The 11,566-nt window shown below is 39.4% G+C and overlaps 1 pseudogene; it reads right to left on the bottom strand.

The window, feature by feature from the left end:
* Positions 1-7,895: 7,895 nt before the first annotated feature.
* Positions 7,896-9,787, bottom strand: LOC140512677 (ubiquitin domain-containing protein 2 pseudogene; annotated as a pseudogene).
* Positions 9,788-11,566: the final 1,779 nt, after the last annotated feature.

Raw genomic sequence — 11,566 nt, 5'->3', positions numbered from 1 at the left:
TTTTAGTCCAAGAAACTTAGAAGATTGACAAAAAAGGTCTGAATCAAAGGAGAGCTCAGTCCAGGACAGGAAGTATCCCAGCAAGCCCCACCTCAGCAAACCAACCGGAGATCCTGAGCTCCAGTGTGGTAGAGCAAGCAAACACCAACACCAGGACCCTACATATGCCCAAGTACAGCCAGGTGAGTGGGCAGACCTCTGCTCCAAGAACCTCCATGTGCTTCAGCATATTCCTGGTCCAATAGGCAGTTTCCAGCAGTAAGAATGCCACATACTTCAGTTGTAGCCCCTGGGAAACATAAAAGCACACCACTCAGTCTTAGCACATGCCAGTCACCACCACTGGGACCCCAGTTCAACACCAACTAAACCAACAGACCCCTGTGGCCTCCAGTAGCACCACCCACCACCTACCTTACCCGCTCCATGCAGCACCAAACACAAGGGTCCCCTGTGGGCCTCAGGGCAACATCAGTCCAGCACCAGGTAAACTGTCAGGGCCTGCAGCCACTAGAGCAAGAAACCTAAGACAGTGCCCTTTGCACCTCAGGGAGCAGAGCTCAAAGTTAAAAGAAGGGAAAAAGGCCAAAAAAGATGAGCAGAAAACAACAACAAAAAAGAATCTGACCATAGGAAGTTATTATGATGACAGGGAAGATCAAGACACAAACTCAGTAAAGGACAACAGTGTCAAAACAACTATGGGCAAAACTCCAAAGGAAAACAGCAAGTGATCCCAAACCCAGAAAGAACTCATGGAAGAGCTCAAAAGGGAGCTTAAAAATCATATAAAGGGGGTAGAAGAAAAATTGGGAAAAGAAATAAAAGTGATGTAAGAGAATTATGAAAAAAAGTCAACAGACTGGAAAAAGAAAACAACTGCTTAAAAAGTAAAACTAACCAAATGAAAAAAGAAACAAAAAAATTCACTGAAGAAAAGCACTCCTTAAAACATACCATTGGCCAAAATGGAAAAAGAAGTATAAAAGCTAACTAAAGAAAACAACTCCTTAAAAATTAGAATTAGGCAAATGGAATCTAATGACTCTATAGGATATCAAGAATCCATCAAACAAATTCAAAAGAATGAAAAAAAATAGAAAAAAATGTATAAATACCTCATGGGAAAAACAACTGACTTGGAAAATAGATCCAGGAGAGACAATGTCAGAATTATTGGACTATCTGAAGGCCATAATCAAAAGAAGAACCTAGACAGCATCCTTTAAGAAATTATCAAGGAAAACTACCCTATTATCCTGGAATCAGATGCAAAATGGACATTGAAAGAATCCACTGATCATCTCTGGAAAGAGATCCTCAAATAAAAACTTCAAGAAACATCACAGCCAAATTACAGAACTATTAGGTCAAGGAAAAAATACTGCAAGTGACCAGAAACAATTCAAGTGGGATCAGAGGTCATGGAACATTATATTCTAGAAGGCAAAGGAAATAGGACTAAAACCAAAAATCACCTACCCAGTGAAATTAAGCATAATACTTCAAGGGAAAAAATGGTTTGAACTTTCAAAAGAAAACCAGAATTGAACAGAAAACACTGATCTCCAATATCAAGAGCCAAAAGAAGGTTAAAATGAGAAAAAAAGGGAAAAGAAAACATAAGGGACTCAATGAAACTGAGCTGTTTATATCTCTATATGGGAAAGTAATACTTGTAATTTTAAAGTATTATACCACTAATAGTGTAGCTAGAAGGAATATACATAGAGGGTATGGGTATAAGGTAAATTTGAGGAAATGACATAAAAAACAATTAAGGGATAAAAAAGAGGAGTACACTGAGAGGAGAATGAAGGGAGCAGTAGAATGGGGTGATTTACTCCACATAAAGAGGTGTGAAAAATCTATTACAGTGGAGGGGAAAATGGGAATGTTGGCAATGGACATCACTTGAACTTTACCTTCATCAGTATTGGCTCAAAGAGCCAATAATACACACAATCAATTGAACATGCAAATCTTTTTTACCTGATAAGAAAGTAGGAGATAAAGAGAGTAAGTGAAGGAGATAAGAAAGGAACTGACAGAAGAGACAGCAGACCCGGGGAGGCAATAAAAGAAGCAAAACACTGTCTTGGAGAGAAAGGGCAAAAGAAGAAAGAGGACAAACAGGAGGACAAAATAGGATGGAGGAAAATATGCATTTAGTAATCATAACTGTGAATGTGAATGGGATGAACCCTCTCATAAAACAGAAGCAGATAGTAGAATGGATCAAAAAACAGAATCCTACAATATGTTGTTTACAAGAAACACACTTAAAGAAGACACACACAAAGAGAAAAAGGGTAAGGAGTAGAATCTATTATGCTTCAGTTGAAGTTAAAAAATAAAAACAAAAACAAAAAACAGGGGTAGCAATGCTGCTCTGAGACAAAGCAAAAGCAAAAGTAGGCCTAATTAAAAGAGATAAGGAAAGAAATTACATCTTGCTAAAAGATTCCATAGACAATGAAGTAATTTAATGCTAAACATATGTGCCCAAAGTGGCATGGCATCCAAATTCTTAAAGAAATTAAGTGAGTTATAGGATCATGACCAAACAAGAGATAGAGAGTATTATGAAATGTAAAATAGATAATTTTGATTCTATTAAATTAAAAAGCTTTTGCATAAACAAAGCCAAAGACTTGTATGAACTGATGCAAAGTGAAATGCAGGACCAGGAAAATGTACACAGTATCAGCAACACTGTGGGATGATCAGCTATGAAGTAGTCAACTCTTCTAAGCAACACAGTGATCTAAGACAAGTACAAAGGACTCATGAAGGAATATACTATCCACATCCAGATAAAGAATGGACTCCAAATGCAAATCAAATTATATTTTTTCACTTTATTCTTTTTTGTGATTTTCCCCCTTTTGATCTGTTTCTTCTTTCAGAACTGTGAATAAAATGGAAATACGTTTTACATGATGGAACATATCAAATTGCCTATCATTTTCAGAAGAAGGGAAGGGAGGGATGGAACAGGGAAGAAAAATTTGGAACTGAAACTCTTGTAAAAATTAATGCTAGAATTGGCTTGAGATGCAGTTGGGGGAAAAATACAATACTATTTTAAAAAATTAAGAAAAAAAAGTCAGGCCAATAAAAATACTTTAAAGTAGGGTTTTAGAGATTATATTTTAACTCACATGGGGAACACAAGGCTCAACATGAAATTCTCAGAAGCAGGAGATGAGGGATCAGGAACAAAGGATAAAAGATTGAAGGATTCAGGGTCTCAGTCAAAAGAAGGAATCACTTAATTCAGCCTCACATTCATTGGGTCCTTTGTCATTGCTGCCCCAGAGTAGCTCTGGTAAAGGTAGAAGTGAAGGCTCTAGGTTTTATAGGAAGATGGTAGGGTTGAGTTTAGCCCATCTCCTTGGTTTTCCATCTCCGATATGCTCCTAAGCCTAGGAAACATCATGGAGTAGTTGGGGGAAGGCCTATTGTAATGTACCCTCTATAATGTATAAATACAACACATGGGAATTTCCAGAAATTTCTTGAAAAGATCTGGAAAGAGAGGACATGTATAGAATAGAAGAAGCCTCCCTTAAGTACATGGAATCCAAAAACAATGGTAGAGACTTTTTAAAATATCATGAATATCAAAATTCATAGTAAATATAGTGGACAAAACTGGTATTACCTTTCATTTGGCCTTCAAAAACTTTATAAGCAAAAATTTGTAATAACAAATTGGTAATTGCATATATAATTGGTCCAAAACATCTTTTGTGCTGCTTTGCTAAATTTATAGGAATTGTTTATTCTAGGATTTGGTTTTATTTGGAATTTGTCATTTGTTCTTGTTGATGGTGCACTTGATTTTGATTGACCTGTATGATTCTTAGACATTTTAATGTATGTATCTTTCAAAGGAATATAATGTAAAATTGTTCAGTTAGTTTTAAAAAAAGGGTGCACGTCCATTGAGTTTTATCTTTACCCAAAGTCATGACATCTCTACCTAGCATAACAGATCAATCAGATTTCAGGTACTTACATTTTATTGAGTTTTAGCATCGGTAGGCCTGAGACTTGAAATATTTGTGTTTTTTAGCTTTATCTGTAATGAACAGAATGATTTCTGGAAGTCAACCTTAGCAAGTAATATTGTATATTATAGTTATGTCTGTTACTCTCTTGAAAGGGAGCTCAAGTGACAATATTGTAGTAGATAGAGAGTTGACTTTGTTGTCAGAGAACCAGCCTTCAAGTGATATTTCTGATTCACACCAGGCTGTGTGACTTTGGACAAATTACTTAACCTCACGGTGCCCTAGGCAATACTATAAGAATATAAATTGCAGAAAAGTTGCATATATAAAGAGACAGAAAAAGTGTCCTTAGTATTCTAACAATTCACTGCTGGGCACAGGTAGTGCATTCCCTCTCTTATTACTCCACTAAGGAGTCCCACTCAGCTCTGAGCCCACACATATGGACCATTTAGTCCTGAGGAAACCTGAATCCAGCCTTCTAAAAAGATAAATCAAGGTGCTTGGTCCTACATTCTTTGGTTCTATACACTCCCACACTGCAGCTTCAAGGAAAATTGCTTAAAGCTTAGCTTTTGAGCCACATATTTCTCCAGAGGTTACCAGGAGAGCTCTTGCATATACTCTGTGCACATGCATATACCCATGCATACTCCATTGGGTGTTCCATGGGATCCTTCACTATACCAGGCACTTCCTACATCAATGAAGTCACATGTTCAGATTTTAAAAAATACAAAGTCTGTCTTTTCTACTAAAGTGTAAGTACAAGGGCTATACATTATCTAAATTGCTTCTCTCTCCAGGTTCCACTACAGTTTTCAGCATGGCACAGAATTAGACGCACAGTATCATACTGTTATAGCTAGACGGGATTTTAGGGATTATCTAATCCAATCTCAACATTTTACAGAAAAGAAAATAGACTCAAAAAGGTTAATCAATTTGTCCATGGTCATTCAGGTAGCTGAAAAGTGGTAGTGATGGGACTTGAAAGGATAAAAGAGGTGCAGTGGATAGAGTGCTGGGCCTGGAATCAGAAGACCTGAGTTAAAATCTGCCTCACACACTTACTAGCTGTATGACTTTGAGGGAGACATTTAACTTTTATTTATTTTAATTTCCTCAACTGTAAATTGAGGATAGTAATAGCACCTTCTTTACAGGATTGTTACAAGGATCAAATGAGATATTTGTAAAACACTTAACATAGTGACTACCTATGGTAGGAACTAAATAAATGTTTGTTCCCTCTCCTTTCCTTGAATCCTAGTTTAGTATTCTTTCTACTATACCTCATTGCCTCTTATTAAGTAGGAGAGTGAATTAGAGTCAAAAGTCATATAGCAAAAGCGTTCTTATTGACCAAAACTTCCTATCACTTAATATCTCCTCTGGGGCTACTCCTTTCAATTCACACTAGTGCATTTAAACTCATAAAACTATAACGCATGAAACCCATTCTCTTCTGGTGTATTTATCTTATCTCTAAAAAATGCAATTAGGTTAGCAAAAACTTTAACTGAAATGACATAGGAAGACAAAAGCAATATCTCTCCCATAAACTTGAGGAGCCACTGTCCCATAAATACATGTAGTGTAAGTGGAAAGAGTAGAAAACACCAATTAGTTCACAAATGGAGAGGCTCAAATGTAAGTAACCTAAGTGGTTAAGCCTCATATGGAGGGAGCTACTCATGTCATCAGTCCTGTAGCACATGTTCCCTCACTGTCCCTTCCAACCTTGCAGTTTTTGCTGCATGGTTGCTTCTAAACACTTACTGCCTGTAGTCTGTACCAGCTCCATTCTGTCCTTGGATTCTTTTTTTTTCATTTGAAGCAATCAGGGTTAAGTGACTTGCCCAGGGTCACACAACTAGTATCTGGAGTCACATTTGGATTCCAGTCTTCCGGACTCCACGTCAGGTGCTTAGCTGCTTCAACCCCCCACCCCCACCCCCATCCTAGGATTCTAATATGAACTTTCAAAAGACCAAGCACTTATACTTTAGTACCAAGAGAGTCCTTTGCTCTGAGACCTTCTGTCTTCTAAGCAGGATTCTACAGTCCCTCTTGTTGATCTCTCTCAATTTCTCTGCAGCTAGAATCTCTTGACTGGACACTGTCATGTGTTTTCACTACAAGTAACCATTAATGAAAGGGTAGAGGACTGAGAAAGAAATCTTCTGCCCTTTATCCCTGTACTTTTCTGTATATTTGCCTTAATGATTTTCTCATCCTTAGGATTAATCTTTTAGCCCTCATCTCCTCTTTATTTCCTTACTTCATTTACCAAGATCCTGTAGCATTTCACACAATTTCCTCTGTCTTAAATATCCCTCCCCTGGTAGTCCAGGCCATCCTCCACAAGGAACTGTATGATTTGCACATTGATTACATGGAACCTTTCCTTCTCTAGAAAACCTGTTCCTTTGGTTGACTTCTCCCCTCCTTTAATACCTTTGTTCTCTCATTCCCCTACTGGCTTAGAGTAGGATGAGAGTCTAGTGGGTAAGGATGGGGGAAGAGACAAATATGGAATTGGTAGGATAAGTCCCTGAAGAAGTTTTCTTACACAAGAAGACCTGAGAAATTTATGGAGGCCTGACCTTGCTAATTTCACTTAATGCTTTTCCAGAGCAGTACTGAGCTCTGAAAAATCCAGTCATGATGAATATAATGCCATATAAAGGTCATATAATTGAGCCTACCCTAATTTGTGATTTTTCTTTTTAAAGTCACATGAATCAGGCTGACAAGTCATTCTGAAGTCTACGTTTGTATATATCTTTACAAGGTCCATAAAGGTGCCACACAGTGAAATTCAATTAGCTTGACATGATTTGGATTTCAAGTCAAAAGAACATGCCAAGTTAGGTACTTTTCAGTACCTTATGTTAGGTACTTATGTTAGGTACTTTTCAGTGCCTTATGTTTTTTCTGATTTGAAAATCATTTTATTATTTGTTTTAATCTGATGCACTTGCATTTACCCAGTGATTTAATGACCAAAGAGAAAATCAACCTGCATAGACATAAGAACTAAAACTCCATTTGGCCAATTAATTTTATTTCTGTCTAATGTCCTAAATCTATGTATGGATATTCATTCTATTTCTATCCTTGGAATAAGTACTTTTGCAAAACTAAAGGAAAACTTTAAAACAAAGTCTTTAATATTTTGATGAAACAGTTCATATATTGCTAGATCTCAGTTGTTGAGAAGTGGTTCATGTGACCTGATGCCTATCTTCTTTATATAAATTCCCTAACTTATCAAAATATATATCCATATCTCTCAAATAAATGGTTTGGCTGTGCTAGTGAGCTGGTATCCCCAGAGCAAAAGCATTCCAGGATGATAATTCATAATCAACAAACATGTATTTTGTGCTTTATAGCCTCAAAAACTTGTAAATGCTAATTAACCCATATGCCAGTTATACATGCAAGCAGATAATGAGCACCTATCTTTTATAGAGAAAATTGACAAGCAGTAAGGATGATAGTTTATACCTAGGCTAAATTAGTTGCTTAGGAGTAATGTAAGACTCTTTACCATTGCACTCCAGATGGTATGTGGTAAAAGAAGAAACATTCTCAAATATTCTACCACTGGTCTTTTAGTGGAGGTTTCTCTTTTTCCAATACATTTCTTTCTTTCTCATCCCACTTAATATTATTTTTCTGCACTACCTTTATCCTTTCCAAATAACATGCAGGTAGCTAGTCCATCAATCTTAGCAAAGGAAGCAACAGTGTTCATTCTCCATTGAGCTACCCCTTAGTCACTAAAACAATAATGTGTATGGCATCATCTTGCTCCTGCTTTGGATATGCAAAGGAAGAGGGTTTTTAAAAAACTAAAGACAAATATGTAGGGAAGTGTTGTCTTATTTTATTCAATAGATAACAGTCTAGGAAATTTAATCTTTCAAGTCAAATCATATTTTAAATGCTCTCCAGTTCACTAAAATTTTCTATGAAGTAAAAGAAAAATCTTAAATCTGTGAATAACAACACAATTTATGTTTTGTTAGCTCAGATTTTCATAGAGTAGGTCATTTTAAATAGCAGAGTGGTAGGAGCAATATTCCCCAAAATGCAGTTTGACTATTTCTTTCCCTTGAAAGGTATGGAGATGAGACTCAATTCTTGGTTGTCTCAGGGGATTGGAGGTTCACATTGCTGTCATCACATCTTGATCACCTGAGTTACACAGGAGTCACAAGGAGCTTCAAGGACACTTTGACGCTTACTTGGTGCATTACTGTGGGTAGCTCAGGCAAGGAAGCATTAGCTCAGCTGAATCAATTTCACATATCTACAACGACTACCCTTACTGAAGATCCTTCTCCTACTGTGGCTACATAAATCCTTTCATTAACTCATGAACGACCTATTAAGTGTCTGATTTTTGTTCTAGTACTGAATTTAAAAAAAACTACCAGGGGACTGAACAAAGTCCAGCCTAGAACAAGTAACAATCCTTGATGCACATGACTTTGCAACTCTCATCTCCATGTCTTTGCCCCAGACTATTCCCATTTCCTGGGATGCACTTCCTCCTGATCTCTGCCTCTTAGAAGTCTTAGTTTCTTTCTTTTTTTTTCTTTTCACGGATGGCTGCTTTATTCATTGTTCAAATCATTTAAACATAGCCATTTATGTTGGTTTTCTGTTTTTGTTTTTTTTTTTTTTAATAAATGGTTATCTATTTTATCCGTTGACTCTTGCATTAGAAATGGCAATCACATAAGTATCAAAGGCTGGCTCTTGGTGTTTGATTTTTTGTGTAGATCTCCATCACATATGGAATTTTTCATTGGTCTTTCCTCAGAACTCATGGGTAAATAAGGGCAGTGAAAATAAATTTCACGCCATAAGGGAGGAAAACCAAAAGAAGAGAAGGCCAGCCAACAAGCCCAGTTCAGTTGTCAGCTGGTGTTGGATTTTGCAAAGGCTGGCTCACAATCACCTGTACCACATAGTCCTTTGGGATCTTCAGTTCCTCCAGTTTCATTCTGTCGGTGAGCGGACTGCCTGAGAAGAACCAGCGCTGACTACTCGGATCCACCCCCTCCACTGCATTCAGCCTCCTCTTCATGTGGTACACTCGGTCCGTACTACGAGCCAAAAGTTTGAGATCTTTGCCCGTGGAAAGGCGTAAACGGAGTTGACGCTCGTATCCAGAATTCGGGGGTGGGTCGGGAATGTCCAGAGTCTCCAGGTCGCTCTTTTCTTCTATCATGTTGATTGGGGGGGCCAAGCAATAGACCGGAAGCTGATACTTGTTTCCCAGTTCATCATAGCACTCCGTCAGGGCGCCCCGCGGTAACGTTATGTTTGCACCATCCAGGATGGCTTGGGCCAGTTCGTGGTCGCCGTTCTCAAATGCATGTGCAGCGGCCTTCAGCGCGTCCCAAATTTCTTCACGGCCTTCAAAGGCTGGCGCGGTGTCCCAAAATTCATCTCTCTTGCTGCGCAGTTGTCCGTCGGTCATGGGGTAATCGCTTTTCCATTTTGGTTTCCCTTTTTTCAGAGGCTGATTACGACGTACGGCCACTCTGGTGCCCTCCGAGGTCTCGTTGAGGTTGCGCGAAGAGTCGTGCTGGGAGCCCACACAGCCGCCCATGAGGTAGGCCTCGTCCGCCTGCCCGCTTGCCTGCCTGCCGTCGCCGTCGAGGTCCTGGCAGGCGTGCGCGTGCTCGGCCTCCTCCGCCCCCCTCGACGCGACGCGCCGAGGCTCCGCCTCGCGCCCCGACTCCGCCCCCTTGACGTCGCCCCCGAGGTCCCGGCAGGCGTGCGCGCGCTCGGCGTCCTCCGCCCCACCCCCGGCTTCAGCCCCCACCCTTCCAGGTCCGCATGCGGCGCCCCCGCCCCGCCGCCAGTCTCGCGCCTCCCTACCACGCTACCCGAAGTTGCCCCGGGAGTCCCTTGAGTTCTTTTTAAGTCTCAGTTCACGTTACCTCCTATATGAAGTCTACTTGGGAAATTGCCGCATCACTGAGTAATTGATCCTCTTCCTCACAGCACCCCCTCTTCCCATCTAGGAGAGCCCCATTTCTCCTTTAAGGTCACTCCGCTGGGCTCTGGGCTCCCAGCCACAATAGTAAGAGCGACACGTCCCGGGCAGCAATGAACTTTCCTTCGTTCTCAGGGAGGGAAGTGCTCGCTCCCACCCAAAGCCAACCCACTTTCCACACCTGTAGCCAACTGTACCGTTCCCCAACCACCCAGTCCTCCCCTTCTCACTGGGCTCCCCGGCCTTACTTCTTTATATCTGTCACTGTTAAACTGATCTTGTTCAGAGAGCTATCTTGGTTTCTCTTTGTTGCATTTTCCTTGCCACACTATCCTTATTCCCCTCTCCCCACTCTACAGTTTTCTGTATATCATCTATCCTTATTCCCCTCTCCCCACTCTACAGTTTTCTGTATATCATCTATCCTTATTCCCCTCTCCCCACTCTACAGTTTTCTGTATATCATCTATCCTTATTCCCCTCTCCCCACTCTACAGTTTTCTGTATATCATCTATCCTTATTCCCCTCTCCCCACTCTACAGTTTTCTGTATATCATCTATCCTTATTCCCCTCTCCCCACTCTACAGTTTTCTGTATATCATCTATCCTTATTCCCCTCTCCCCACTCTACAGTTTTCTGTATATCATCTATCCTTATTCCCTCTCCCCACTCTAGAGTTTTCTGTATATTTACTTTGTATATAATCCTATACTCTATATAATTTGTATTTATTTGAGTTTAGGTTGTTTGTTACCCTATGTTCATTATAATCCCACTCCTCCCACAATAGAAGGGACTGTGCACAATGTATAGAAGTGCTGAACTTGGGAACCAAGAAAGACTTGAATTTGAATTCTGACTGATACTTAGTAGCTATGGGGCCCTTGGCAAGTCATTTAACCTGTTTCCTCATCTGTGAAATGGGGCTAATAATAGCCCCTACTGTTGTTGTTGAGGGTGAGATGAGATAACATATGTGCAAGTGCTTTGTAAACCTTAAAGGTCTATATAAATATTAGCTACTAGCTACCGCTATGCAAGCTAAGCTGGATCTATTTTGCTTTTGTCTGCATTCCCCATTCCTAGCTTAATAAATGCTTGCATGAATGACCCTTCAAATTATTTGAAGACAGCAATTATGTATTCACTCAATCTTCTCTAGAATAAACAAACTCAAATATCTGAGTTGATGTATATATGACATGATTTTATTTCTTTACTATTCTGGTTACGCTTCTCTGGACATATTGTTAAAACCTTTCCTACAATGTGGCATCTATAACTAAAGACTTATGTAAGTTGTGTTCTGACCAATAATCTGTACTCTGGACTTGTATCACCTCTCTTGTTTTGTTTATTTTAATAATGTAACCCGAGTATATTTGATTTTTTTATTTGAATTTTTAGTTGAACATGATGTATGAGTTTGCAATTTACAGGGTTTTTTGTCTGTATATATATATATCTTTCCCATACAGTCCTTATACAATTTTTTAAAAGCCCAAATATAAGGACCTTA

The sequence above is a fragment of the Notamacropus eugenii genome, chromosome 6 (assembly GCF_028372415.1).
Source record: "Notamacropus eugenii isolate mMacEug1 chromosome 6, mMacEug1.pri_v2, whole genome shotgun sequence".
Taxonomy (NCBI): domain Eukaryota; kingdom Metazoa; phylum Chordata; class Mammalia; order Diprotodontia; family Macropodidae; genus Notamacropus; species Notamacropus eugenii.
The sequence above is the reverse complement of the archived record's forward strand: the minus strand, read 5'-3'. Positions and strand labels throughout refer to the sequence as shown.